We start from the raw sequence: 27,769 nt of genomic DNA, 5'->3' as shown, positions 1-27,769 counted from the left end.
TCTTTTAATAAAGGTGAGCCCAGAGCCCCTAATAGGATTCAGAGTGCAATGCAACGTAGAATTATAAACTAGGACTCTTATGAACAGGGTTTGAATCCCCACTCAGCCATGGAAGTTCACTAGGGGAACGGAACTGGTAAAACCACTCCTTAAATATCTCACTTATCTTGAAAACCCTATTAAGGTCACTATAGGTCAGTTCAGAAGGCACAGAACACACATACACAGAACACCTAATATTGCATAAAACCTGGTCCCGGACTAAGAGAAGTCAGGAAAACTGTGTTTCCCTGAATGATAGGAATTTGGACAATTCCTTACACAAAGCCCTGGTGCATGTTTTTGGAAAGTTTAGCTTTTTCAGAACTGAACGCAAAAAAGCATGTTCTATAGCAATGGCAACAGTTCCAAAATATTCCATGCAACCAATTAAAAAAATTCTGATAACAGCACTACCTTACTGTTAGGAATAATATATTTCTTCATTATAAAACATTTATATAATTTTCTTTTTATTCCCCAGGGTGTCCCAACATTCCAAAACAGATTTTGGGAGCATAAGGAGGTTTAGGGGCGAGAGAATCTATTCCATAAAAATAACTGATTTTTGTTCCCAACTTAAATATCCATTCATGAATTACAAAAGAATTTTGCAAAAACAGTCAGAAATATGGTTTCAACTTATTTGAGAAAAATTCTATGAATAAGTGATTTCTTCCAAATAGTTCTTTAAGATTAGGCTATATCAGGGCAAAATACTCTAGTGATTTTAGCATAATGTTTCATGTATAATGGGAAACATTTTTCTGCCACATAAATGACTCTGCTTGAGCCTATGGCTAAGATACTCGGTGCTTTCTCCTCATGCATCAGAAACAGAGATCATTTTTACACTAAACCACATGTCTAAATTGAAGAAGCTGTGGTTTGCTTAACTATGATTAGTAAGAAAAATCTAGAGGGTTTTGAGGCCAACAAAGTTTTGAGGCCAACTTGTTCTCACTAACCACAGTTTAAGCCAATCACTTTCTTCTCAGTTTGGATGTCATGGGGAATTGTGCTTAGTTTAAAATTGGAAGCTTCTGATCACATTTTCTGGTACATGAAAAGGTAAAGCAGTGGCAGAAATTCAAGACTCACTCCAGGTTTTGACTCATTCATTATAAGACCCAATGTTTTCTATTACACTGAAAAGGCCAATGTCAGTAGCAGTTTTCTTTCACCAAAACATAAACAAATACCACCATATGCTTATTTTGATCGGGTACCTAGAATAACATACATGTTATTCATACAGAGTTATACATCTGATCAGTAGAATATTAATTTTTGTGAAATGTGCAGATTCATTTCTGGATTTGTGTGAATGAGAAACAAAATAGCACACCACTTTAAATGCAAGTAAATATAATTTGTGGGTACTGACAAAACAGCAGGATTGCATACACACTGACAGCACCTGGACAAGCTATGACCTTCCAGGGGAAAAAAACTGAGGTGGTGGCAGGTAGTTTATTGAAAATGTCAATTCATGTGTGGTCATGATAAAAGAGGCAAATTCTGTGTTTGGAAATATTAGGAAAGGTTGCATTTGTACAAAGGTATGGTAATTCTACCTGTTCTGTGATCAGTAGAATTATCTGCAAAGCAGTACTGTATTATAACTTTTTTCCTCACAGGCCCTTATATTGTTCAACAATATATTGTTCAACAATCCTGTATCAGAACAGAAGCAAAGTTACACTAGCACTTACATTGGAATAAAAAAAATTCTCAGAAAAAAGTGGATATAAAATCACACAATCTGCATACACCAGATGACATTATTGCCCACATTTGTAAGACAGAGCTGGTAAATACAGGTTTCAAATATTTCAGTATTTCCATAAGAATTTATGGTATGGCATGAAATAGCAAGTAATATATTTCATACATGTCAATATATCTCTGCAACGCAAGCATGTACACAAGCACACCAGCAGGTATTCTCGAACAAACACCTAATAAATGTATTGTCTCTTCACCATCTTAAATTAGTGGTTGTATCATTATATACCTTCCCCCATCTATTTAGCTCCCTTTCTTTAGGCAGCCAGTCTGCAAGGATCAGATGATGCAGAAAAGAACTGCAAGGCCCTGAATCATTAAGCCACATCCCAGCCATATTAAATTAGTACAAAATTTACGCATCTTTTAAAGCAGAGATGACCCCATCCATTTAGGTTACATGCCTGGCTAGACTACATCATATGTGGTCCATCATAGTTAACATTCTCTCCTTTCTCTAAATAGCATTCAAACAGGGGCAGCAGCTCTGAGCACTGTGGCCTGTATAAAAGATAACCTGGCAGCTTTTGTCTCCATCCTTACAACTCCAACTCTCAAATAAAACATTTCAGCTAAATAATGATGCGGACAAACAACTGTCCTAAACAGGCTCCTTCCCTAAGGACAACCTGAAGGCCATCTCGCCCTGCAGGTGACCCTTCCCCGAGGGAACTAGGCCTCTTTCAATTAATCTGTGGGGCTTTATGACTAGAGGTGAAAGATGTCTCCAAGACAGAAGTCAATAAACTGTCACCATGACCTCTCAAGTGTCTGCTTAAAAAAAAAAAAGTTTATTGCCTCGGGAGCAGCAGGACTAAACAAAGCAACCTCAGGACCACCAAAAAAAAAACCCCTGCGGAAAACTCTCACAGGCCCATTTGCTGACAGGCATGCCCAGCCTGGCCTTCTCCTCCTCCTCAGGACCACCGTTTCCTCCCCCACCTTCCGGTATTCTGTCCCCTGGCGAACCCCCCACCCCTCCCCACCCCTCAGTCTGTTGCCATAGAAACAAGCGCTCCCTTTCCCTCCCCACCCCTCGCCTTCAGAGCAGGTGAACAGACCTTGTGCCTTCTCCTGCCCTCCAATCCAGCGGGCGGGGGCGGGTGACGGGGAGGATTTTGAACGGGAGGTGGTCGCGCGGCAGGGGGCGGGGCCAGGGGAGACAGCGATACCTGCTTGATCACGTGAGTGAGACGAAGCTCGGCCGGGAGGAACGGCCAGAATCTGCGAGGAGGAGGAGGAGGAGAAGGAGGAGGAGGAGGAGAAGGCCGCTTCTGTCACTGGTTGGGCGCGCTGAGGTCATCGGACTGGGGGAGGGGCCGGGGAAAAAAACCGCTGTCCGCCCGCGACGCGGTGCTGGAGCGAAAGAAGGGCCGCCGCGGGCGCGGCTCCGTGAGAGGCGCGCGTGTCCGCGCCCCCTCACAAAGGGAGGCAGCGGTTTCCCCTCCCTCCCTCTTTGGGGTGGGGGGGGGAGGCGTGCGCTCAAAGGAAGGTGTGAAACCCACCTACGTCGCTCGTCGCGGCTGCTTCCTCGCTTGCGAGAATACTCGCCACCGGGGCGGCTTTGGTAGCCTCGTCGCTTGGAAAAAGTAGAAGTTGGGCGGCGCCTTCGCGGCGAATGTGACCTGGCATAAACTGTCGTGGCCTTCCTCAGGTGGACTCCAGTCCGCCTGAAGGCTTACAAAGCCAAACAAAACTTGCCTTCCAAGTGCCGCTAGGCTTCTTTCTTGTTTTTTTGCAGTAGGAGAAAAATAATCACTGTTTTGCAAAGCAGAAGCACAAAAGAACACTAACCCTTCAGCCTGCTGCTTGTCATCATCATCGTCACCGAAATGTAGAGCTGGAAGGGACCCAATAGATCCTTGAGTCCAGGTCCTGTCGAGGAGGCACATGGAACTGAAAGGAAGTGACTGCTTCACATGCCATGGAAAAGAAGCCTCTTAACCTCTGGCTCTGCAGCCGGAGACTTAAACCACTGAACTATCCATCAGTTCCTTTCTGGGCCATGTCTTCTTTTCCATGGCATGTGAAGCAGTCACTTCCTTTCAGTTCCATGGTCCAGCTTTCTCCAACCTTGCTCTCTCTGTATTTAAGGCCATACCTGACCTAGGAGACACCATTTAGGGTGGGGGTTCCCAAGGGACGTGGTGGCGCTGCGGGTTAAACCGCAGAAGCCTCTGTGCTGCAAGGTCAGAAGACCTGCAGTTGTAAGATCGAATCCACATGATGGAGTGAGCCCCCATCGCTTGTCCCAGCTCCCGCGAATCTAGCAGTTCGAAAGCATGCAAAATGCAAGTGGATAAATAGGTACCACCAATCTATTGTTGTGCATCTTTCAAAAGTAACACCATACCTGTATTGCTTCCCATGAGAGTTATATCAGGCTGCAGCATGTCAGGAAAAGTTGTGGTGTGCATCATTAATAGGGAAATTTTCACACACCATCTGCCCTCTCCTTTTTCTGCTTCACTATCAGCACCAGCCCAAGCTGTCCCATGGCAGGATATAGAGAGGTTACTTACCTGTAACTGGTTCTTCGAGCAGTCATCTGTGAATTCACACTAATGGGTTAATCTGCGCTTGTGCAGAGGCTTCCAGAATCTTCTAGAGCTTTAACACTCATTCGCCAGGACTGCTCCCCTAGGGCATGTGGTCTGCCCATCCTGGCTAGTGCCTCAGTTCCCAAACTGCCCACCACTGAATAAAATGAAACAGACATCACGGACAGCGGGGAGGATGGGCGGGAAGTATAAATTCACAGATGACCACTCAAAGAACCAGAGTTACAGGTAAGTAACCTTTCTTTCTTCTTTGTGGTCTCTGTGAATGTACATTAATGGGTATTAACAAGCTTACCTGACCGGAGGAGGGACGTCAGAAGAACAGACAACAAGACCACTCATCCAAATGCAGCATCCGACATGAAGTAAAATCTGTCACTGCCTCTATATCTTCCCCTTCTATTTGCCAGGAGGTAATGGGACCAGTGGCCATGATGCAGCACTACTCTGAGCTATATTCCAGAGAGAATGTAGTAACCAAAGAGGCACTAAATAAAATAAAGTGCCTGCCTGTCTTCGAAGAGTTGGACAACAAACCAATTTTAGCAGAAATAAAAGTGGTCTTGGATTCCCTCACCTCCAGCAAGGCACCTGGGAAGGATAACATCCCTGCTGAAGTGCTGTAAAGAGATCATCATCACTGAGCTTTATGAAATCTTTTGTCTTTGCTGGAGGGAAGGTGGAGTACCACAGGACATGAAGGATGCGAACATAGTCACATTGTATAAGAACAAACGAGACAGGGGCAACTGCAATAACTACCATGGCATCTCTCTTCTCAGCATTGTAGGGAAGCTGCTTGCCCGTGTTGTGCTGAAGAGACTCCAGGTGCTTGCAGACAGTCTATCCAGAATCACAGTGTGGATTTTGAGCTAATAGATCCACCACTGACAGGGTATTCTCCCTCTGACAGCTGCAGGAGAAATGTAGGGAACAATGACAGCCACTCTTTGTGGCCTTCGTAGATCTTCATTTGGTTAGCAGGGACAGCATTTTTAAAATACTTTCCAAGATTGGATGTCAACCTCGACTCCTTAACATCATCAGGTCCTTTCATGAGGAAATGAAGCGCACTGTAGTTTTTTATGGCTCAACATCAGATCTCTTTGACATCCGAAGTGGTGTGAAAAAGGGCAATGTCCTTGCGCTGACACTGTTTGAGATCTTTTTAGCTGAAGCACGACTTTGGAACTGCAACAGAAGGTGTCTATCTCCAGACTAGATCAGATGGACAGCTCTTTAATCTTTCTAGATTGAGAGCGAAAACCAAAGTCCAGCTGAAATGCATGCGGGACTTCCTCTTCACCGATGCTGCTGCTGTTGTTGCCCACTCTGCTAAAGACCTCCAACAACTCATGAATCGTTTTAGCAAGGCCTGCCAAGACTTTGGACTAACAATCAGCCTGAAGAAAACACATATCATGGGCCAGGGCATGGACTCACCTCCCTCTATTACCATCTCCACACAAGAATTGGAGGTTGTTCATGACTTTGTGTACCTTGGTTCAACAACCTCCCACACCCTCTCCCTAGATGCTGAGCTGGCTAAATGCATTGGCAAAGCAGTTACCATTTTCTCTAGACTCACAAAGAGAGTATGGTTTAATAAGAAGCTGACGGCATATACCAAGATCCAGGTCTATAGAACTTGTGTACTGCAGTGAGTCCTGGACCCTTTGTGCATGGCAGGAGAGGAAGCTGAACATGTTCCATATGTGTTGTCTCCAACACATGTTTGGTATCTCCTGGCAGGACAAATTTCCAAATAGAGTAGTCTTAGAATGAGCTGGAATTTTTAGCATGTATACATTACTAAAACAGTGACGTCTACGTTGGCTTGGGCATGTTGTGAGACTGGCTGATGGCCGGATTCCAAAGGATCTCCTGTATGGAGAATTAGTGCAGGGAAATCGCCCCAGAGGGAGACCACAGCTGCGATAGAAGGATATCTGCAAGCAGGATCTGAAAGCTTTAGGAATGGACCTCAACAGATGGGAAACCTTGACATCTGAGCATTCAGCCTGGAGGCAGGTGGTGTAGCATGGCCTTTCCCAATTTGAAGAGACACTTGTCCAGCAGGCCGAGGCAAAGAGGCAGTCCCAAAACCAGAAAAACCAGGGAGCTGGACAGGGGACAGATTGGATTTGTCTTCAGTGTAGTAGGGATTGTCATTCTCAAATTGGCCTTCTCAGCCACTCTAGACATGTTATTATAATCTCTCGGGGCTGAAGGATGCCTACAGACAAGAGCAAATAGGTGAAGGGCTATTCTGTTATTTTAAAGTGCCTAGGTTAGACTATGTCCTGACCAGTGGTTCATTTTAGGAGTGGGGAATGTTTAGCCCTTTGGGAGTTTTAGTCTCTATCCACCTTGACATTGGCCAGGTTGGCTGGAACAGCAGGCCAAATTATAGGGAGGGCAAAACTTTTCCCACCCCAATATAGTGTTTCACAGTCAGTCTGTGAAAGAAACATCAGTAGGGTATGAAGGCATTATGGCTGATGGAATGAGCAATGAATCAAGAAGCTGCACGTTAGAATTTTGTTTCTATCTTCAGTTTCCTAAGGCGGCATTCTTGCTGCCATCCCTTTACTGCATAGGAATGGGAATACTGACTTTTTTGTACTGCATTGTAATGGGATAGTGCTTCAAACTCTTGAAAGCACTAGATAAATGTTCAATATTACTAGTAAGGAAGAAGCCAAGTCTGCACTCATAACTAAACAAACCTTAGCTTATGTACAGCATGGGGCATGTTTCTTCCTACATGCCGTTATGGCTTTTTGTGTTTTCCAGGATAACTGTGCAGTGCTCAGATCACGAAGAGAAATGTGATCCTTGCATGCTAAGTAATGGATTGATTTTCAAGCATCAAATATTATACCCTGACGCTTAAATGTAAATAGTCTTAAAAAGCCATTCCAAGTTAATACAGAAGTGAGCTTACCTGCTTTTGCTCCAGTTCCTCTAAAAATCTGCTCTCCAGACAACACACACCAAACGGGTACTTTCACAACCGGGGTCTTTATTATTACAATACACTAATGTATAACCTTGGCTCCAAGGTCTATACTGAGAGTGTGAAGGAAAGTTGGAGTAAAGGATGTGAAAGAGAGAGAGAAAAAAAGAGAAAGTGGAGAGTGAGCCGTCCCTTCAATAGAAGATATCCGTGAGGGATGAAGTGGAAAGAGTGAGACATTAGAAAAAGGGGTGAATGTAGAAGAAGGCGAGAAAGAGGAAAAGACTGGGATTTGTTTGGTAGAAGAGAAAGAGGGGGAAGAAGGGAGGAGTTAATTTTACCAGTATGGGAAGAAGATATAAAGGATCAGTGTGGGAGGAGACAATTTAGAATTCCGGGAGCACTGGAGGAAAAAGATGAGAGAGAAGGAGAAAAGGAAGTTGAATAATAAAGAACGAGAGGATTACTAGAGGATTTTCCTAATCTAAAGACCGGAGGGTTGCTGCCTAATCCAGACGTCGCCAAACAAAAAGAGATACCAGTGGATCCATTAGAATGGACAGTGGTGGTGTATCCGAGAGGACAGGCTCGTTGGAAGAAGGTGGTCTGGCCGGACTCCTCATTCAGCCATCTTCCTCTGGAGGGCAACTGGGCGAGACATCCCTATTGTGGAACCATCTGTGCAGTGAGAAGTACACCCCTGAGGAAACCAACAGATCGCGAACGGTTTGGACCAGCCCCTTCTTAGACCCCATCAACTCAAAGGCAGAAGTATTGTTACCTCATTATGGACAGTTGCACAATATTAGTTTATTTGAACTGGTTGAAGTGATTGTTGATTCTCCAAATGTTAAGATCTATAAAGTTGGTAACGTTCAAAAGGAGTCTCCCTTGTTGTTTCCTGCCAAAAAAGAGGAACTGCTCCAGATATATGTAACGAATCTAATCACAAAGGAACAGAGAAGTTTCACCAGACAGATGGGTTAATAAGTGAGATGTGTATTGTTCTAGCAGTGAGAAAGGCTGATATTGAAGGCTTAAGTAGGCTGGCTGTACCCCATCTCAAACAGCACATAAGTATTTAAATTAAATCTCAAGGTCTTCTACTTTTGAGAGCCTTCTTAGGCCTGAGGGGCTTGATGTTTGTCTTCTAACGAGGTTTGATCATGTCTCTCCCAATCCTGTCTCATCTCCATTGGCTTCCTATTAGCTTCTGTGTCAGATTTAAGGTGTTAGTTAATACGCATAAAGCTCTTAATAGTTTGGGACTTTGCTACTTGTCAGAGCATCTCTACCCAAGAATATCTATCCAACCAATCTATTCCTCTCAGGCTTTATTACTGAGGGTGCCTGTCCCAAGAGAAGCAACAAAAACACGTATTAGAAACTGGACTTTTTCAAGAGGGGCACCCTCTTTGTGGAACACGGTTTCTATAGAAATTAAACAGCACTCTCCCCTCCACAACTTTTAGAGCCAGTGAAAACTGAACTGTTTAGGGAGGCAACATCCTCTCTTAGTTTATCTTGTCCCCCATTTGTTGCTTTTTGTTTTTCTTATTTCAGTGTTTTACAATACAATATTTTAATTATATTATATTTATTATATTTTGCTACAGTCTTTTGTAATTTAGCTAAAGTTTATGTTATTTCAGGTGTCACTTGGTAATTGCCCTTTTAGTTGTTTTTTGGTTTATTATGTTATTATATTTTATCATCTGTTCTATGTCCTATGTTATGTAAACCACCCTGAATAGGCTTTGGGGAGTATACAAGCTTTATTAAATAAATAAATAAGATTCCAGTCCAGTGTGATACTGCACGCTACAAGTAGTTTGAAGGTAATTGAATTAATCCTCTTTTTGAATAAAAATACATTGAGATACACATTCTAAGGTTCCCTGTAGTATGCATGCCAAATTTCAGGTCTTAGACTGAATGGACTTAGAGCACTATCTCTCTCTCACACACACATACACACACACACACAGTCCTGGTACTCAAAAGAGCATATTGCTCTCAGACATAATAATCATCTGCGTAGATCCCCCACATGTAATGAGTGATGCTTCTTTTACCTGATTTGTACTGTGAACTAAAATTGCAGATTCCCAGATCTGAGCAATACCTTAGCTCTTATCCCTTCCATTATACTAGCACCCACTAGATAAATGCATCTGGGGATAGCATGTTTAGTGACTGGTAGCAGCACACAGTAGCGATGGGAAAGGAGCAAAACAGAAATGGCAACAGTGGCATCAGCAACATCCCGACAGCCTTCTCAAGTCTGGTGTCAGCCCTGGTGAAAGAAACAATTTTGGGGGTTTTGTTTTTATTTTCAGACCCCAAGTTCCTGGTGCCACTGAACAAAGAAATGCAGTAGCAAAATTCCTTGCTTCCCACCTAGTATATATCTTAATAATACTAGACAGAAAGGCCTTTTGACAATAATTAGATTAAAGCATATGCAATATTCTCTTGTCTATACTATGAGAGAAATCCAGATAGGATAAAGTAGTGTAGGGTTCTTTTGTTTTTGTGGAAAAGTTGATTTAAAGCTGCTTTCATAATCATGCAACGTTTAGTTCTTTCATGACGAGAATGGACATCACTTTCCCACTTTTTCACTGCATATATTAAACACAACAAAAGGAGCATATATTAGATCTTGACAAAAAGACTGGTAATAGTTGAAGTCCTAATTTAAGATAAATATTATCCCTGTGTTCTCTGCTAGAATATACAGAAACATGACAGCAACATAGCATTGCAACATAGATTGTGTTATTTTTTTAACTTCCCATCACACCTCTTCCCTTGCTTTTTTTCCCAGGCTACAAATTTGTTTTGATTACATTAGTTGCTGTTTTTGCTGGACTTCTTGGAGCACAGCAAACTGCAACCAAGGTCTGTCATCTGTAGAACTGATTAAAACTGTCACATTCTGTGGCGAAAAGACCAACATGTATCATAATTTGTATTGAGATTGGAATGCAGTTGGAATAAAAGAAGGGAAATTGTTTGACCTAGAAAGGAACAACGGGAATGCAGGAGCTGCAAATTATTTAGGTGAGCAAGTGTATTACACACATTGCTTTACCAGGATCAGATTGACCACTGTGACAAATTTTCAAAGGGGAAATAGTAGGAAAAGCTTTTTCCTATAATTTAACAGATTAGAATGATGCAACTAAGATTAGAATCATAATATCACATAAACCGTTTTTCTGTTGCTAATTTGACTTTAGGAATATATTTTTGTAATAGGGTGCGGGAGAGATAATTACACCCTACTTTCAAGTTTGTGGAATACAGTACAGTACTCATATTTTTTAACAAAGCATTTTGGGAACTGAGCAATTCTGCAACCCAGATTTCTTGAGTTTTATTGTACTTACTTTCTTTTCTCCCTTTATGTTCTGTGTAGTTTGTGTAAGTGTAATTATAGCAACTGAATCCCAGTGATTTAATAAATACCCTGTTCCCCCAAAAATAAGACCTAACCTGAAAATAAGCCCTAGTAGGATTTTTCAGGATGCTGGTAATATAAGCCTTACCCCAAAAATAAGCCCCAGTTCAGTGAAAGCCCGCCCTTCACCATTGTGCAGCAACCAGAAGAAGATGACATGACTGTATTTGAATAAACATAGATTGTTGTACATGAAAAAAATAAAACATCCCCTGAAAATAAGCCCTAATGCATTTTTGTAGCAAAAAATAATATAAGACCCTGTCTTATTTTCAGGGAAACATAGTACAGTACATAGGCCTCTATTCTATTCGGAGCAGAAGGATAATCATATAAGTGCTTCCTTACTCTGGCAGCTCCCCGTTGAGTGTCTGGTTGCATGACTATTCTCTCAACCAATGGGGAATGGGGGACACAAAATAGAATTTGCCAGGAGGAATATTTAAATGATTGATCATCTCTGCTCATACAGTCTAAAATGATTCTGGTTATACAATGCTGGGCTTTATGTGCTGTCAAGTCCCTTCCAACTTATGGCAACATTAATAGGGTTTGTGAGGTATGTGAGATGTTCAAGGAGTAGTTTACCATTGCTGCCCCATGAGTTTCTATGGTCTGGTAGAGATCTGAACCCAAGTCTCCTGAATACTAGTTCAACACTCCACTACACCACACCGGGTCTTCATATAGTGATAAATGCACTATTATAAAGTCAAAACCTATTTACAGTCATCGTCCTGTTTCTTCATGCATTCACCCACCCACTAGACTAGCCTGTTCTTTCTTTCTTTTGATTTGAATGGGTAGTTAAGGCATGGGACGAGGGGAAAGAACACAGAAATTTCAAGTGAAGAAAACCCTCAAATCTGCACAGAGAGTATTATTGTGTTGTATTAACAATCCTCTGATGTTTTGCCACAAGTAAAAATGCTATGACAGTAAGACAAGTTCCTTCCTGTGTTCTGACAGATCCTGATCTTTACATGCTGTACTCTATTTCAGACCAAGAGGGTGAACTGAAAGGGCTATTTGAGTCCTGTTTATTTTATTTCCCACCAGAGATGGGCATGACTTAAATTGTGCTTCTTGGTACAAAGTAACTGGAGTGGTACCACAGGTACTGCACGGATCCTCCCTCCAGCCCCCAGGCCAGCTGGGCCACTTACCCTGTGTTGTGCGCCACCAAGGTCCTCCTTCTCCAGCAGCGCTCCAGTCCTGCAATGAAATCTATGGGAGTTAGAGTCAGTATTACATTTTAGGCAAAAGGAAAATTTGTACTTTTAGAAACATTTTTATGTCTATTACATAGTCTTTGTGTGATGTTTTCTTCTCCAAAATATAGAGTATCACTTTTCACGATTTGTTTAAAATGTGCATCTTTCTTAGCTTTTTCTATTTCAAGAGAATGACCAAATATGAACAAGTAGGTACTTTAGACTTTGGTATTTTGAAAAGCATATCTCAGTTTGGGAGATTCCACCCCCCCCCCTTTTTTTTTTTTTTTTTTTTTTTTTTTTTTTTTTTTGCTAATGAAGCTTTTGAAGCCCCAGTGGCAGTCTCTGATTGCAATTGCTAAAAAGGTGCCTCTTTTAGAGGTTTATTTGCACTAATCAACACCATGTTGTGTCTCCAAGCTAAAGTTCTCTTCAGAGGTAATGCCCCCACTGGGCTATTCTGCACGCACTAAACAGCTCTTCTGTTTACTTTTGTTCTTTGCACCATATCTATTTTTTAATGGAATGCTTTGAAGCCACTCTCCAAACCTCTTGTATGGGTAGATAGCTTGCAATTCCTTTTTAACACCTTCCTCCCACATCACACTTAATGGTTAATATAAAGCAGTTGAGGTTGTCAAACAACTCACCTAGTAGATACTGAATCCATTAAAAAGACAAATTGGGTGAATGGTAGGGGATAGTTTATAGCAGCACACATATCACTTCCTCCTTTTCTCTCCCCCCCCCCCAATGGTCGTAACCGGTTGCTTTTCTCATAGTGGTACTTGTGGTGTCGCTGACATAAACTATTTATAGAAAATCAAAATAGCTCCTCCTCTTCCTTCTTCCCACATAAGAAGGAAACCTGCTGTACGGTTGCCAAAAGTAAACACCCAGTTTACCTTTGTAGGGTTTGAGCTATTGAATCAGTGGACCTTACATACAGATTGTATTACAAGTTCCTATTGGCCAGTAGGACTGCTCTGCTTGGATTAAGAGTTGGATTTAGGCTGTTGAGTAATTGATGAGCTTGAAAAACAAGGGTATATTTATTTACTTTTAAAGACTGATTTAATTATGGTATATTACAATATCCATGAACGTAATACCAATACATCAGTTTCAGTTCTCTGACTGTGATCCTTATGTAGCCAAAAATAGTGTCATTTATGAAAAATATATTAGCAAAGATATTAGGCAAAACCTGAGGTTTTGAGACTTATTAAAAATATATTTATAGGGATGGAATGTTGAGGGTTGGGAGCAGATAATGAGAGACAGAAAAAAAACCCTAAACAGACTACAGGTAGTGAAGATTTTGGGTGCGCTGTGGTGGCTTGACTGTTGAGTGACAGTCTGAGATGACAGGGGTGACATGGTTTGTCCTGGGGAAAAGCAGGAATAACTATCTGGAATCCTGAAGATAAGCACAATGTCGTACGATATGAACTAAATCGTATGGATTTCCTTTTCCCTAGAATATCTCTCTGTTCATGGTAGGAAGCTGGCTGGGTGGTCCTCACAATCTGACATGCCCCATGTCAGAGCTGAGTGGACTACGTTGGAAATAGTCTAGCCTGAGGCAGTCCACAACCCTCCTAGTTTCTGAAACTGAATCCAGTATGTGTGCTCTTTATATTATCGCCTCCTGGCCTTTGCAAACAATAAAGGCTGTATTAGTGAAGGCGGGGTGATGGACAAAGGGGAGGGGGGGAATCAACAACTGTTTCATGGCTGTTTTGTATTTGATGAAATACTAGTCAACAAAATTGCAGAGACCCTTACCATGAGGATATGAAATGAACAAATGTTAAATCAACCACACTATCCATTTTTTTATACTTGAAATGGGAAGAGCCTGGGATTACCTCTGTTCTCCTTACTGCATTACATGCCTCAGGAAGAAGAGTCCTGGCTCACAGCAGAAAACATTTAACTCTCAGTGTGGGGACTGTGGCTTGCAGCCAGCCCCTGCCCTACAATGAAATGTCTGAGGCTGACAGGTCATTCAATATCATAAAGCCACCAAGCATAACTGGCACAGTCTGTCATCCACTGCTTTCTGGCTTACATCTAAGCTAATAGGGAGCCTGAATTATGACTCTCCCTTCAGACAGGGTGAATCTTTCAAGACAGAGCTGAGATCACTGACTAGACAGGAGCTGTATCACCAGGGGGGTGGCGTGGGCTTTGCATCAGAAGACAGGGGAGCTTACAGATGCCCTGGAAGGGGGGGAATGGCTGAAGACACACAAGTGTTGAAGTGCTTTGCACTTACCAAGTTCTGATTTGTGACTGTTCCATCCACACTGTGAATACATTAGTGTCGTGTTGGTTTTAATTACCCACTAGGACACAACACACTCATTTGTTCATATTCTAGTCCATATGTTCATTTTGCATTGTAATTTTTCATAGCCTTACAGTTTTAAGAATCTCTGTCTATTTTTAGTAATACAGATTCCCTCCTGGTAGCCTACAGCAAAGAGATGATCAGGCTGGGAAACATTTTTAAATTATAGAAGACTTAGCTCTCTCCCCCACCTGACCTAATAACCTTTCCCTGTACCATAAACTACTGTTACTAATATAGACATACAAAGATATGCAGGATAGAAGAAACTTTGCATTAGTAGGTTTTATGTACTTATTTTAGACTATTTTAGCTATTTTAATAATATTTATGGCTTGATGTGGTAGAATTGACCTCAGCTGCTAGTAACTCTGGGGGAACCAGTCATATTTAGGCTATCATAGACTTAAAACCCACTGAATTTGCCCATGAAATAGATCAGCCATACGCCCATTCCTAAACCTTTTCATCCTGCCTAGCCTAGAAAAGCAAACTAACTGCCTTTCCTGCAAAGGAAATCTTTCTTGGCGCCATAGAAACACACAGTTCCCCCTATACCACTAAATCACAAAACAAATTAAAGCAAAATGCTGATGCCTCAGTAGTTCAAACAAGTGAATGCTTGAATGAAGGGAAATTAAGGCTACCAAAGCTATAACCAGACAGAACAACTGGGGCTTAGCCCCTGTAAACCAAATTTAGAAGGTCTGTCCTTTTCTCTAGACTTCCAAGATTGGCCTGGCAACCTTTTCTATCTCCAAGAAAGACTGCAGTACACCACACTAGTGGACAAGAGCAGAGAAAAGGTGGTCAGTATACCATTCCACATTGAGGCAGTGGAGGGCAGGTCAATCCCGAGATACAGTTGTTGCAGAGTTTTGAATTTTGGTTCATAGAGCAAAATTAGCTTCAAGTTCCCCAAAGTAATCCACCTCCTTTCTACTTCAATTGGCACTTACTGTCTCAATAACTCACTGTTAGATATTATTAGGAGGAGAAAGAAGAAAAGGTTTCATTTACTTACAGTGAACAGAGAGCAGCAAGATAAAAACATAACTGCTTTGAGCAACAGGCTTCAACAGACTAACTGCTCCCAAGAGACAAAGGAGAGAGAGAAAGAGATCTTAGTACAGCGATGTACCTTTCTTTGAATTCAGAGACAAGGAAGGAACAATTGGTTACTGTTGGATAGATGAAAGGTCACCCCAGGCCAGAAAGGTCCCTCCCAGACTCACCTACTAAAGGCAGCATGTGAGGTTGCACTAATTCCAACAGCAGTGCATAGATGAAGGTCCAGTTTAACTGTGTCATTGACAGAACAAATGTCCTCCACTGGAAGAAAACGTATCTTGCTCTTGGTAGACCAGGCCTTTGGGTTGGAGAGGCAGAAAGCTAGCTTATTTATATACATACTATCCTAAATGGTGTATGTTTGTGTGCATGAATGCATGCAGCACACTTCCAATTTGTATTTGTAGCTCTGATAATGCTGCTGATATCTGTGGAGAATGGGAGATGCTGGCAAGACGGTCAGAAATTATCTCTTATACTTTCACACCATGAATTACAATGTTGATTTGGGGGCACATTTCACACTGCTTGCCTTGGGTGCCAAGGCTACATACAGCTCTGGCTACTACAGGGCTTTAGCTGTACTATAGGAAAGATGATCCAAAAGAAAACCCAGATTTAAAGAAACGCAATTGGCTGTAGGCACGTAAACAGAAAGCTCCACTAACAAGGAAGAAAACCTACACAGGACTGGATTAAAATAATGAAGCCTGCAGTAGCATCCTGAGGGCCAAATTTTTTTTGTTTGGCTTAAGCTTTCAGGGACTGCCACCTCATCGGGTGCATTACATGACAAGTTGATTTGGTTAGCTGTAGCCATTACAAAAGCAATCTGATTGAACAAATACGATATTCAGGTGGGTTGTAATTAAAACAAGCATTCTAACAAGTAAAATGTATTCATTTTTAAAGACTAATTTATGATTGCCACAAACCTTTTTCTTTAAGATGGCCACTCTAAAAGCAAAGCAGGACACACTTTCAGTAATTGGGGGGGAGGGAGGGAACTATTAAGAAAACAAAATTCATAACTGTAGAATAACTACACAACTTTAACATTGACAATGAAGAAACTGAAAAAATTAAATATTACAGCCAAGAAATCTAAAGAAGAAGACCAAAACTCTGAAGATCAAACATGAAGAAATTAGAGAAGAACATCAAGTGTTTCCACTGGAGATCAAAGCCAAGATCATTCACACTCTTGTATTTCTGATCACCATGAACAGGTGTGAAAGCTGGTCAATAAAGAAAACTGACAAGAAAAAAAATGATTTGTTTAAAATATGATTCCAGAGGATACCCTGATCTGCCAGAAAGACAAAGAAGTGGATCATACACCAAATCAAGTCTGAACTACTTCTGGAGGCAAAAATTATGAAACTGACACTGTCCTACTTTGGGCACATCATTAGAAGGCAAGTTTCTCTGGAAAAGATAATGTTGGGAAAGGTGGATGGCACCAGGAAAAGAGGAAGACCAAATACAAGATGGATTGACTCCCTAAAGGATCCACAGGCTTGAGTTTGCAAAAACTAATCGAGGATGTGGAGAAGAGAACATTTTGGAGGTTACTCATTCACAGGTTCACCATACGTCAGAGGCAACTTGACGGCATGTAAGAACAACAAATCCAGCAGTAGAGAGTTTACTCATTACCCAACAGATCTGGCAGGTGATAAAGGTAAATCTTTAAATAGAATAAGTCTGAAATTCTCATAAAATGTGCAAGCAAACAAATAGTAAAGTAAGGAATCTGACAGTCCATTGCATGGTTTTCTTCGTCATATGATGGATAAGGCTACTTAAACATTTGTAAAAATTCTTAGCTAATTTTAAAAGATGCCAAATCAAAAACTGCAATATGATTCCTTTTTTCCTAGCTGTTTCTACATCTTAATATGTTGCGTTTACAAACCTATATATACATATTCAAATACTGCAGAAGAAACTTTATAAAAAATATCTCAGTAATTGAAATCATTTACTCAATGTGAAGGTAATCAATAAATGTAAAACACCATAAAAGGTAAAGGTAAAGGTTCCCCTTGACAATTTTTGTCCAGTCGTGTCCGACTCTAGGGGGCGGCGCTCATCCCGCTCTTCAAGCCATAGAGCCAGCGTTTGTCCGAAGATAATCTTTCCGTGGTCACATGGCCAGTGTGATTTAGACACGGAATGCTGTTTACCTTCCCACCGAGGTGGTACCTATTTATCTACTCACATTTGCATGCTTTCGAACCGCTTTTTGTGTGCATTATCTGATTGTATCTTATATTGTTCCTTACTGATTCAAAACATTAGAAGCAAAGATTATTTCTTTCTTTGCAGCCAAATCTCTTATTTTTCAATCTTCCTTTTCTAAACCTTATATTTCATTTTAGTAATACAGCTGAAGGATTTCATATTCTTACTTCCATGTATATATGATAGCATCTATATAAGCAGAAAATTATTAACAGATCAAAAGAAAACTTTTTAAAAATCTTCTATATCTCTAAAATCCTCTTTCCATGTTCCTTAATTTTAGGAGAGTTCTGATCATGTGATTTTTCTGCTGTTTTAAAAGGATATCACCAAGGCACATTACTAGCTCCAGGATAAATATAATTTTATGACCATTTATGGTGGCGTCAAAATCAATATTTGATTAGTTTTATGGGCTGATCTCAATTTGTAGAAGAATGTTAATGTATGAAAAAAAACACTACAACCGTACAAAATCCTTCACAAATTCTGGTACATCATGACTTATGTCAAGTCACATCTGACTCCTGCCAACCTAGCAGTTCGAAAGCATGCAAATGCAAGTAGATAAATAGGTACCACCACAGTGGGAAGGTAAACAGCGTTCTGTATCTAGTCACGCTGGCCTCATGACCACGGAAACTGTCTTTGGACAAAACACTGGCTCTATGGTTTGGAAATGGGGATGAGCACCGGCGCTCTAGAGTCAGACATGACTGGACAAAATGTCAAGGGGAACCTTTGCCTTTACCTTTTTAAAGTACGGTTTTCAAGATATGTGAGATACACAACGAGAAGTTTCAGCAGAGTCACACACATCCCAGTGAGTTTCTGTAGCCCAGCAGGGATTTGAACACAGGTGTCTGGAGTCCTAGTCCCTCACTCTATCCACCCAGGAAGCCTCAGAGTATCACAGAGACCCTTATAAAAGGTATAAATGTAATTGCTTAACAGTCTGAGAATGTGTATAACTACAAATTTACGAAGTATCATGGGAGCTGTGTGCTCCGTATTTAAGCAGAAACCTCAAATTTCATTCAGGTTGTTGAGAAAGTGGGTGCAGAGCTGCCTTGGTTTAACAAAGAATAACGAAGAGTATTGACAGTACTGTACTAATTATTTGTATTGTGCCATTGCCCTCTACTGGACAGTGATCTAATATGCTGTCTTTAAAATGTCATTCTTTACATTATCCAAGTAATAATACTAAACATGTTTCCCCAAGACCGGTTTTATGTAGTTAACTATTAGTATCTTGGAGGAAATGTCCATTGCTGTGGCCAAACACCAAGATTTGTTGAGGAGGGAGTATCTGCAGGAGGTAAGATAACCTGATGAGCACTGAGCTTTTTTTTTTTTTTAATCAGTGATTTTAAAAAAACTGTGGTGAAATCAGGGAGTGGGAATGGATATCCAGGAAGAGGACCCGCCTGGTGAATAACACCCTTACTGCAACAGTTTGTTGCAGGGACTACTTGAGTGCTCATATTATTGCTAGTTTACTATCTGATCCTCTGAGGATGAATTGGGGATTGGGAAAAGGTGTGCAAGGTCTAGTATGACTGGTTAGTAATATTTCTCACTGGTCAGTCACATCTTTTGTAAAGGAAATTATTTGAGCCAGGTAGCAAGAAAATGACTGGAAATGTGTCTTGAGTGCTTTGAAGATGAGCTGATAACTGTGTGAAGAAATCATACTTTTAGACAAAGACACACAGAGAAAAATAGATGTAGTTGTGGTCTCTGGAAACATTTTGAGGTGAAGGGGTGTCTCCGTGGGTCTCTGATGTGTGTGGTGGTTGGTTCAATTTCTAAGAGGGTTCTGCTGTTTGGTCCTGTCACACCCCTTTTCTCTGATACTGATGACAAACCTCCATTTCTCATGTCGCCTGACTATTGAGTAACGGTCTCTTGAAATCACCACAGGAATAAATGTGTTTTCTTTAATAATCTTCATTAATTTACTCTCTTCCTTTTTCGCCACCATCAACCTTTAGTTGCTCGTGCATGTGTATCTTTAACCCTTTGCTCAGGCCCTTATACCACTCTCCACATAGTCAGTGCTCAGGTACTGGACTCAGTATCAACCAATCTGAGTAGAACATATATGTTTTTAATAAAACAAGAGTGTTTAAAAGAATGTTGTTTATTGGTTGTTGTGGGTTTTTCGGGCTTCTTGGCCGTGTTCTGAAAGTGGTTTTTCCTAACGTTTCACCAGTCTCTGTGGCCGGCATCTTCAGAGGACATTTAAGTACTAAGCCCTAGGTTCTTAACCTATGGTCCACATGCCACAGGGGGCCACAATGTCATCACAAAAGGGACTCTGAAGGCTTGAAGAAATTTTATGATCTTTTCCAGTTAAAGAAAGAAAGAAAGAAAGAAAGAAAGAAAGAAAGAAAGAAAGAAAGAAAGAAAGAAAGAAAGAGAGAAAGAAAGAAAGAAAGAAAGAAAAGGAAATCTAGAACAAAATCTTAATTTTCTTTGCTTGTTTGTGTGGAACTTGGCTTTTCTACCCAACCATTAAAAACAAACCACTCCAAAAATCAGTTATGAAAATAACTGTTAGCAAATAACTGTTTGATATTTCTGCACATGTGAATGACAGTGAATGGCTGAGAAACAGCACATGACATTTCTTAGTACTGCACAGACAGTCAGAAGCCATGAGAAGAGATAGTCAGAGTCAGTCAGTATGAGTGGCTGTTCGGGCAGACTTTGTGATCATGTTTCTTCTTTGATTCCTGCCAATAAAACAATTTGGTTATTGGGTAAAGTTTTCAATAATATTGCAGTAAATTTCATAACAGTACATTTTGGCTGAGCCTCAGAATGAATCACTGGCTGAATCTGAAACATAAAAGAACTGATGCTATTAGGAGGGTGCACTCTGTTCAAAGCAAAATGATGCTTCTTCTAGTCATCTTAAAAAGTGTCACCATTATAGCAAGGAATATCTGTCAACTGGCTTCACAGGTATAGGGCCTGAAGACAAGCAACTACCACAGTGTGTGTCATGTTACAAGATATTGTCCAATGAGGTCATGAAAGCATTAACATTGTAGAGATTTCTCAATACTAAACATAAAGAACATGCCACAAATACAGCAACATCGATTTTTTTCAAAAGTAATGAGCATGAGCTTCAGGAAAGTAAGAAAATGGGTTTTAAAAAAAACTGCAACTGATTGTAACAGTTCAAATACAATGAGGGCTACATTTGAAATTTCTCAACGAATAGCAAAAAGTGGGAAACCACACACAATAGCTGAAGAATTCATCATCATCATAACCTTTATTGGCATAACAATGTACAGCAAACAGCAGTCTTCAAACAGATGGGGGATATATATCCCATATGAAACAGATCAAAAAGCCTCAATACAAGCAGAATGTAATGGTACATAGTTAGTTTCAAGGTAACACCTAGCCATTGTTCATAATCTGTAACTTATACAGAAAGGAATAATTAATTGTATCCAATAGGATTAGACAGGTGGGTTTGTTGAAAATTGAGTTCTCTGCTGCTGTACTAATTAATAAATGTGGCCGTCTGTCTGTGTAGGTTTTATTCACACCGAGCAGAAGATTGTACAAGATTGCCTCCTCCTCCCATCCAGTAAAACTAATAAGGATCAATTCCAGGTTTGACGAGTGAATGTCATTGTACATGGTACAGTAGAGAAGCATGTGCCCCAGGGACTCTATGGACCCGGAGTTGCAAGGACAGAGGTGTGTTTCCAGAGGTTGCAAATTAAATCCAGCATATAAGATGTTGGATGGAAGTCCATTACATCTAGTTATGGTGAAGGCCCGCCGTTCATGTGGGCTCTTTATGAGATGTAAATAACAGGCTAATTTAATGATATATAATGACAATTGTAGATTTAAAGGTGAGCATACTTTGTGGACTGCCGCAAAGAGTTCTTGCATTTCGATATCCAGGAGTCTCTCTTTGAGTGGTCTATAAGACTGAGCAAAAGGTAGAGCACCCAGGTGGTTGAGGGAGATGCCCATGGTCCGAGGCATTTGTATGTATAGTTTTAAACTGGGATAATATAAAGAATCAGACAAGACACCCCTAAGTAAGGGGTCATTGGTGGCCACAAAACATGGGCCATCTGCTTGGCTATAAGATGGGACAGTACCAAACAGTGATCTATTGTAGATTTGCCTGCCCAGAAACCAGCCTGTTCAGGGCCTAGAATATTGTTATCAGTGTCCAGGAAATAAGCCGATTCAGTAGGTGATTGGTCACTGCCAATAGCAATCTAATTGGTCTATAGTTGTCCAGAGATTTCCTGTCATCCTTTTTATTTATGGGAAGGATTAGGGACTGGTCCAGGCCTTGGGTATCAGCCCAGACCTGTCCACAGCTGTCAAAAGCCCAGCCAGGATTGGTGCTCACCAATCCGCTCTCATTTTGAGTATATCAGGGGGCAGCAAATCAGAATTAAGAATTTATATTACCTGCTGCAAAAATCATGGTTTCTCCACTGATCAATTCAAAAGCTGCCAAGGACCTTTCCTTAGTACCTTTGTCAAATGACATAGTTAAGAAGCAAATCGACAGTTTGTCAGCCAATATCAAGGAACAATTATTAGAAAGAATTTGCATGTCCCCCCCCACCTTGCACTGCAATCGGACAAAAGCACAGACATCACAAACAAAGTGATCTTACTGTGCTGCATTAGATATGAGCACGAGACAAATGTTTTCGAAGACATACTTACTGTTCATCTCCTCATTGGTTCACAATACAGCTTAAGAAGTAATTGACAACTTAAACAAATGTATAACATCTCATTATATCGATTGGTTGAAATGCATTGAAGACCATGAGAAAACTTTAAATGAATGTTTGATGCACTTTGAGGTTTTGAATCTTGAATTACACCTTAGTGGTCTGTGACAACGAAAGATATTTAAAGGAAGTCTGTGCTAAAGGAAAGGTTACTAACTACTGTACTAAGTCATATAAATAATATGTTTAAATATGACTGGGTATCACATGCCCTACTTACTCTTTTCTCTTCTAGTCAAATATTACAGAAAAACCTGCAAAAGGGGGGGGGAATATTGAATCATGTTTACTGTAGATGTTTGCTTGATTTGCAGTTAGGTTGTTGAGGATTTCTGATGAGCAAGAACAAAGTGACTTCCATAAAACACCACCAGGGCTTGCCTCATCCTGAACTGGTTCTCTGTCAGCATCAGTGTTCTTGGAACAGGAGTACTAACGGATCCTGTTTGACCTGGTCTTCGTAAGACTGGTGAGTTATATTCTCTGATCTCTGGCTATTCACATATGCATACGTATATTACCACAGTGTGTAGTTCATGTGGTATAGTAAATAATTGATTCTACCCCAGGGCCATCCTTTCGTGGCTGGGTCTGGGTGGTAGATCTACATTCCAGTTTTTAAAAAACAGCAGCAGTAAAAAATTGCCAGTGATCGCTCTTTGCAAAGGAAGGCAAAACCCAGTCGCATGCTGCTGCTGGGACTTCTGTTCCTAGAACCTTTCCCCATTGTGAAAGTGGAAAATGCCTTGTGAGCACTGGGATACTGTGTACAATCAAAAGCTAAACAGTGTGATGACAAAAAACAGAACAATAAGACAGGCTTATATACAGAGAAGAATGCCACTGCGTCCACATATTATTATATATATTATATATATAATTATTATTATTATAAGCATTATCTTACAGCGGAATCCTAACTAGCCAAGATGGCTAAGGGCCAGATGAACTGACACTAGGCCAGCTGAAGTGGTACTAAATTAATTCCAGTCTAGGAATATTGGAAACCCCATACAATTATATTCACACCGGCATAACATTAAGGCCAGCAGAGTGGCTGTGTCCCTGGGCTGGAGGAAGTTTGGACTTGCTGTAACTCATCTACTCACTCACTCTGCCCTTCTCCACCTCCTTTTTGGTTCATGTTACACAGTGGGTGGCTAAGAGTTCCAGAGTTCAGTTTTCCTGTAGATCTGAGCCAACACAGCATTATTTCTGGCAGATCTTGGAGAGCCAAACTAGACAGTACAAATGAGTGCATCATTGGGAGCAGAGCTGCCTTAATTAGGAAAATACTGTGTGTTTAGTCTAATATTACCTTGCTTAAATTTGCATTTGGCAAATTAGCCTATATTTCTTTTGTAATTTGTCAGCTGGGAAATTAGACTGCTCATTTGCATGTCAGGTGATTTGGGTACATGACTGAAAGAGTTGCATCTCTGAAGGGATTACATTTTAAGAGGATGAGATACACATTTGCTGTAATATGTTATTTGACCTTATAATGAGCCAGCAGAGTGGGGTTATGCTGGCATAATGACATTTCTGTTGGATACAAGGGAATTTCTGCTGGCAGAAGAGGCCTTATCCTATTCCAGACTCCTAGTGGCTCTCTGGAGTTAGGATCACACTTCTATTTTCTGGTGGTAGCAGGACTAATGATGCCAGGAAAGAAAATATTAAATGCAGGCTTGAATAAAGCAAAGGATATAGAAATGGGGCAGGTTGTGTGAAAGACTGCCTTCTGTGTTTTGATAATTTTTCCTCTTGGATGTCAGAAGAAAACTGAACTCTGGAAATTTTAACCACCCACTGTGTAACATGAATCATCAAAACATTAGTTGTTGTTTTCACCAGGGCATGACAAACAGACAAGACATATATGTGTTATATTGAAAGGCAAAAGGAACAAGGGAGATGATATTGGCTCTGTGTGAGATTCCAAGCAGCAAGCCATTTCTGGGGTGGCAGTAAAGGGGGGGGGGAAGACATATCTCAAATCTTGATAGATGCCTTCAGAACAAAAGCAGTAGTTTCAGAATCATAGCAGGGTGCTGTTCAAACAAGCAGTGAAGTGGCTAGACTGCCAACAATCTTTTCCACACTACATTTGCTTCACCGGTCCCATATTATAGCGAAAATGTCAGAGCAGATTGTTTGAATCAGCAATTTTGACACTTCTCTTCAGGCACCTTTGTTCAAAATATGTCTAAATAAGACTCTTGCTTGTTTGCCAAAAGTAAGCACCAACACTATTTTTAAAATGTTTTACCCAGTAAAACAAAAATTTTAAAACCTATTCAGACAGTTAGAAACCTGGCTTATTACTATTAATAGAAATTTTAACAGCATCAGTGAAATATTAAAAAAAAATCATTGAATAGCAAAGGTCCTCTGATTCAGTTTATTATGTGATTTGGCTATTCAAGTACAGGATGTATTTGGTTCAAATCAAATCTACATCAGGATTTGGAAATCAGAATCTTCATTCTTCTCATTGATGTGAATTCATGAATTAAAATGGCTTTTTCACAAATGTCATGAAATCTGGAGGTATAGTAGCCCTTTTCAGGGAAAATTATTCTTGCCAGGCAAATAAATCCATTTAAGTTTGTGCTATTCACTTTCATACTTTCAAACTAGCCATAACTTTTTCCACATTACTACATGTTTTTTGGGATCATTGCAGCCTCTTCCGAGTTGGTGATTCCTGACTTTACGCAGAGAGATGTAGAATAGGGATGGCTAAAGTTTGCTTTAATATGTTTAGTGTTTGCCGGTGTGTGCTGCATTTCTGCACTAGAGTACTGTTACTGATTTGTATGTGGTGCTTAAGCACTAACACATACTGTGTAAAGAAAAACCCCTCAGGTAACAGGTTTAAATCAAAATCAACCATAACTTTAAAAACGAGACGAAAATAGGGTTTGCATGTAATGCAGTAAGGGAAGTGTCATTGCTTAATAAGAATAATACTAAATCAATAAAGTGAAAGTAGTATGGAAGGAATAATTATATAAATAAATACTAAAGCATAAAGACCAACACAGAGATTTAAATAAATAAATAAATAAATAAATAAATAAATAAATACAAAGAGGAGAAGAAGATGGAACTCTATTGGAAAATAATTAAGAAAGGAGCATTGGATATTGATAGGATGAAAGCAAGAGAAATGCAAGCTGCAGTAAACACAGAACTACTGCCAATCCCCAAGAAAGTCATTCCAAAAGTTGTGCTGTGTAGCACTCCTCCATTGTGGATTTAAAAAAAAAAAAAACCACTGATCTGAAACATAACAAATACCCACACAAACAGGAGAATACCTGTGCTTATTGTATTTCACATGCTTTCATTCTACAATATCTAACCTCTAATACTCCTGTCATAATTACTGGTTCAGGTCGCCTCCAAAACAGCTTGAGCAGGACAGTCCCAATCCATGTAACACGTATCTGGACACAGATTGGGTCAGGAGGCGTTAGTTTAGACACGAATGTCCTTAGAGGGAAAGCAGAGTTTGTAATTATAAGCTCATAATCTCATCTTGTTTGACTCTTGGCTCATCTAGCTACCAGCTTTGTCTTTTTAAAATTCAAACCCAGATCTCTGTTCTCCATCCCTTGTCCCTGTGCTGTTTCAAATTCTATTGCCCTCAGAAGCAGCAATGTTTACGTCTACATTTTTCTTACTCTACACAGGTTGTGACCTTACAGTGCAACCTTAAATTATTCATGGCTATCTCCATGTTGTCTTCTGCTATAGCAGTTTCCCAACCTGGAAGCTGTGACCCCCAAGGGGGTCAGGAAGTTTTCTGGGGGTGGGTGGGTGGGTTCATGGCTTGCCTTATATGTGTTATAGCCCTTGTTAAGTAATTTCATCCTTGACCTTTCTGAATGAGATATTGAAGTTAACGTGTATGAAGAAGAAACAGATCCTTTGGAGAAGAAAGAAGCCCCTACTTTCTGAGGAGGGATATGACCTTAACCCATTAACAATGCCTTTTTATGCAAACATGGTGGGGGGGGGGCAAGTTACTTTGCTATTAGAAAAGGGGGTCATGACTTGAAAAAGGTTGTGAACCACTGTGCTACGACGTGGGGGACAACAAAACAATACTTTTTCTCATGTAAAAGGTGTTAAAAGTTGAACAGAAATATATTTAAGACTCTTTTGCTTTCATTTTCCTGTCTCAAATTCCCCTGGACTAGAAAAATAAAACAGTCCTTCATAACCTGAATTTGTAGAGGGTCAAGAAATTATGAATGAAAATGCCATTTATGACAATGATGAAGTTGAGAAATCCAGACTCCTGGCATCTTATGAATATTATGTATGCTGAAAATTCCTCAGGCAAGAGCAGAAATAATGACTTAAATTCCAGCAGTGTAATTACTTTGTAGTGTGAACATACTGAAGACAGAGTTATCACAAAATTTAATAATAGCATTTGTTGGATGGAAAATGGAGGGGGAGGAATACATGCCATTACTCCAATTTATTTTCATGACATTTTGTTTTAAATCCAATCAATTGCTGATAGAGCCAGAAAAAAATGTGTAATTTAATAAAATAATACAGTTTTCCCGCACAGCTTTCTTAGCATTTAATTTTGCAAATGTATGCTCTAAAACAAAAAAGGAGTTTGTAGGGTTATAAATGTTAAATAATTAGCTATTGGTCTAGCCTGAAATTCCGAGGAAATTTTTCATTGTTTCTTGCAAAGCAGGCTGCTTTTATGAGGACAAAATTAATACCATTCCACTTAAAAATTGCACATCGTTTTTATTAATATCATTGCAGCCACTCTGTTAGCATTGAAATTGTTAGTATCTGCTATTATGCTGAGCTGTTCATGGGCTAACTCAATATAAATTCCAACTAAAGCAAACCAATGGCAAATCTATGGCAGTTACATTATGTATTACTAATAACATCCCATTTGTTTCTACTGGTGTACCTTAATTGGGACTCATGTGTATTTTAGCTCTATTTTTTCAGATCCAGCAAAACCGTTAACACTTTATGTTTCATCTGGTACAGAGGTTTTTCACCGTTTTCTTCAGCATATCCTGGGTTTCTTGGCATTTACTGGGGATTCTTCAGTGAGCCCAAATGATGGGAAAGCTTCCTTAAAGACAGATTACCTGGTACTATTGACCTTCTCTGCAATGCAAAGTCACAAGACAGTGCTGGATATGTTCTAGGGTAGGATATAGTGGCTTGGATCAAGTGTCTGGCATAGATAAAATTCTCAGAGTCCTTT

At 40.3% G+C, this 27,769-nt stretch overlaps 1 protein-coding gene across 6 annotated transcripts in view; it reads right to left on the bottom strand.

Annotated features, from left to right (window-relative positions):
• The window catches only part of OGDHL (oxoglutarate dehydrogenase L), a 109,459-nt gene extending 106,293 nt beyond the window's left edge, over positions 1-3,166 (bottom strand). For 2 of the 6 annotated variants that reach the window (XM_072995074.2, XM_072995072.2), the window contains exon 1: positions 2,889-3,024. The gene's annotated coding sequence lies outside the window, so the exon portion shown is untranslated. Of the gene's footprint in view, positions 1-2,888 lie in introns of all 6 variants that reach the window. The other 4 variants (XM_072995073.2, XM_078391017.1, XM_078391018.1 and 1 more) reach the window with 4 other exon arrangements.
• Positions 3,167-27,769: the final 24,603 nt, after the last annotated feature.

Source organism: Pogona vitticeps, chromosome 3, assembly GCF_051106095.1.
Source record: "Pogona vitticeps strain Pit_001003342236 chromosome 3, PviZW2.1, whole genome shotgun sequence".
Lineage (NCBI taxonomy): Eukaryota > Metazoa > Chordata > Lepidosauria > Squamata > Agamidae > Pogona > Pogona vitticeps.
Note: the sequence above shows the minus strand (reverse complement) of the source record. Positions and strands in the feature narration are given on the sequence as shown.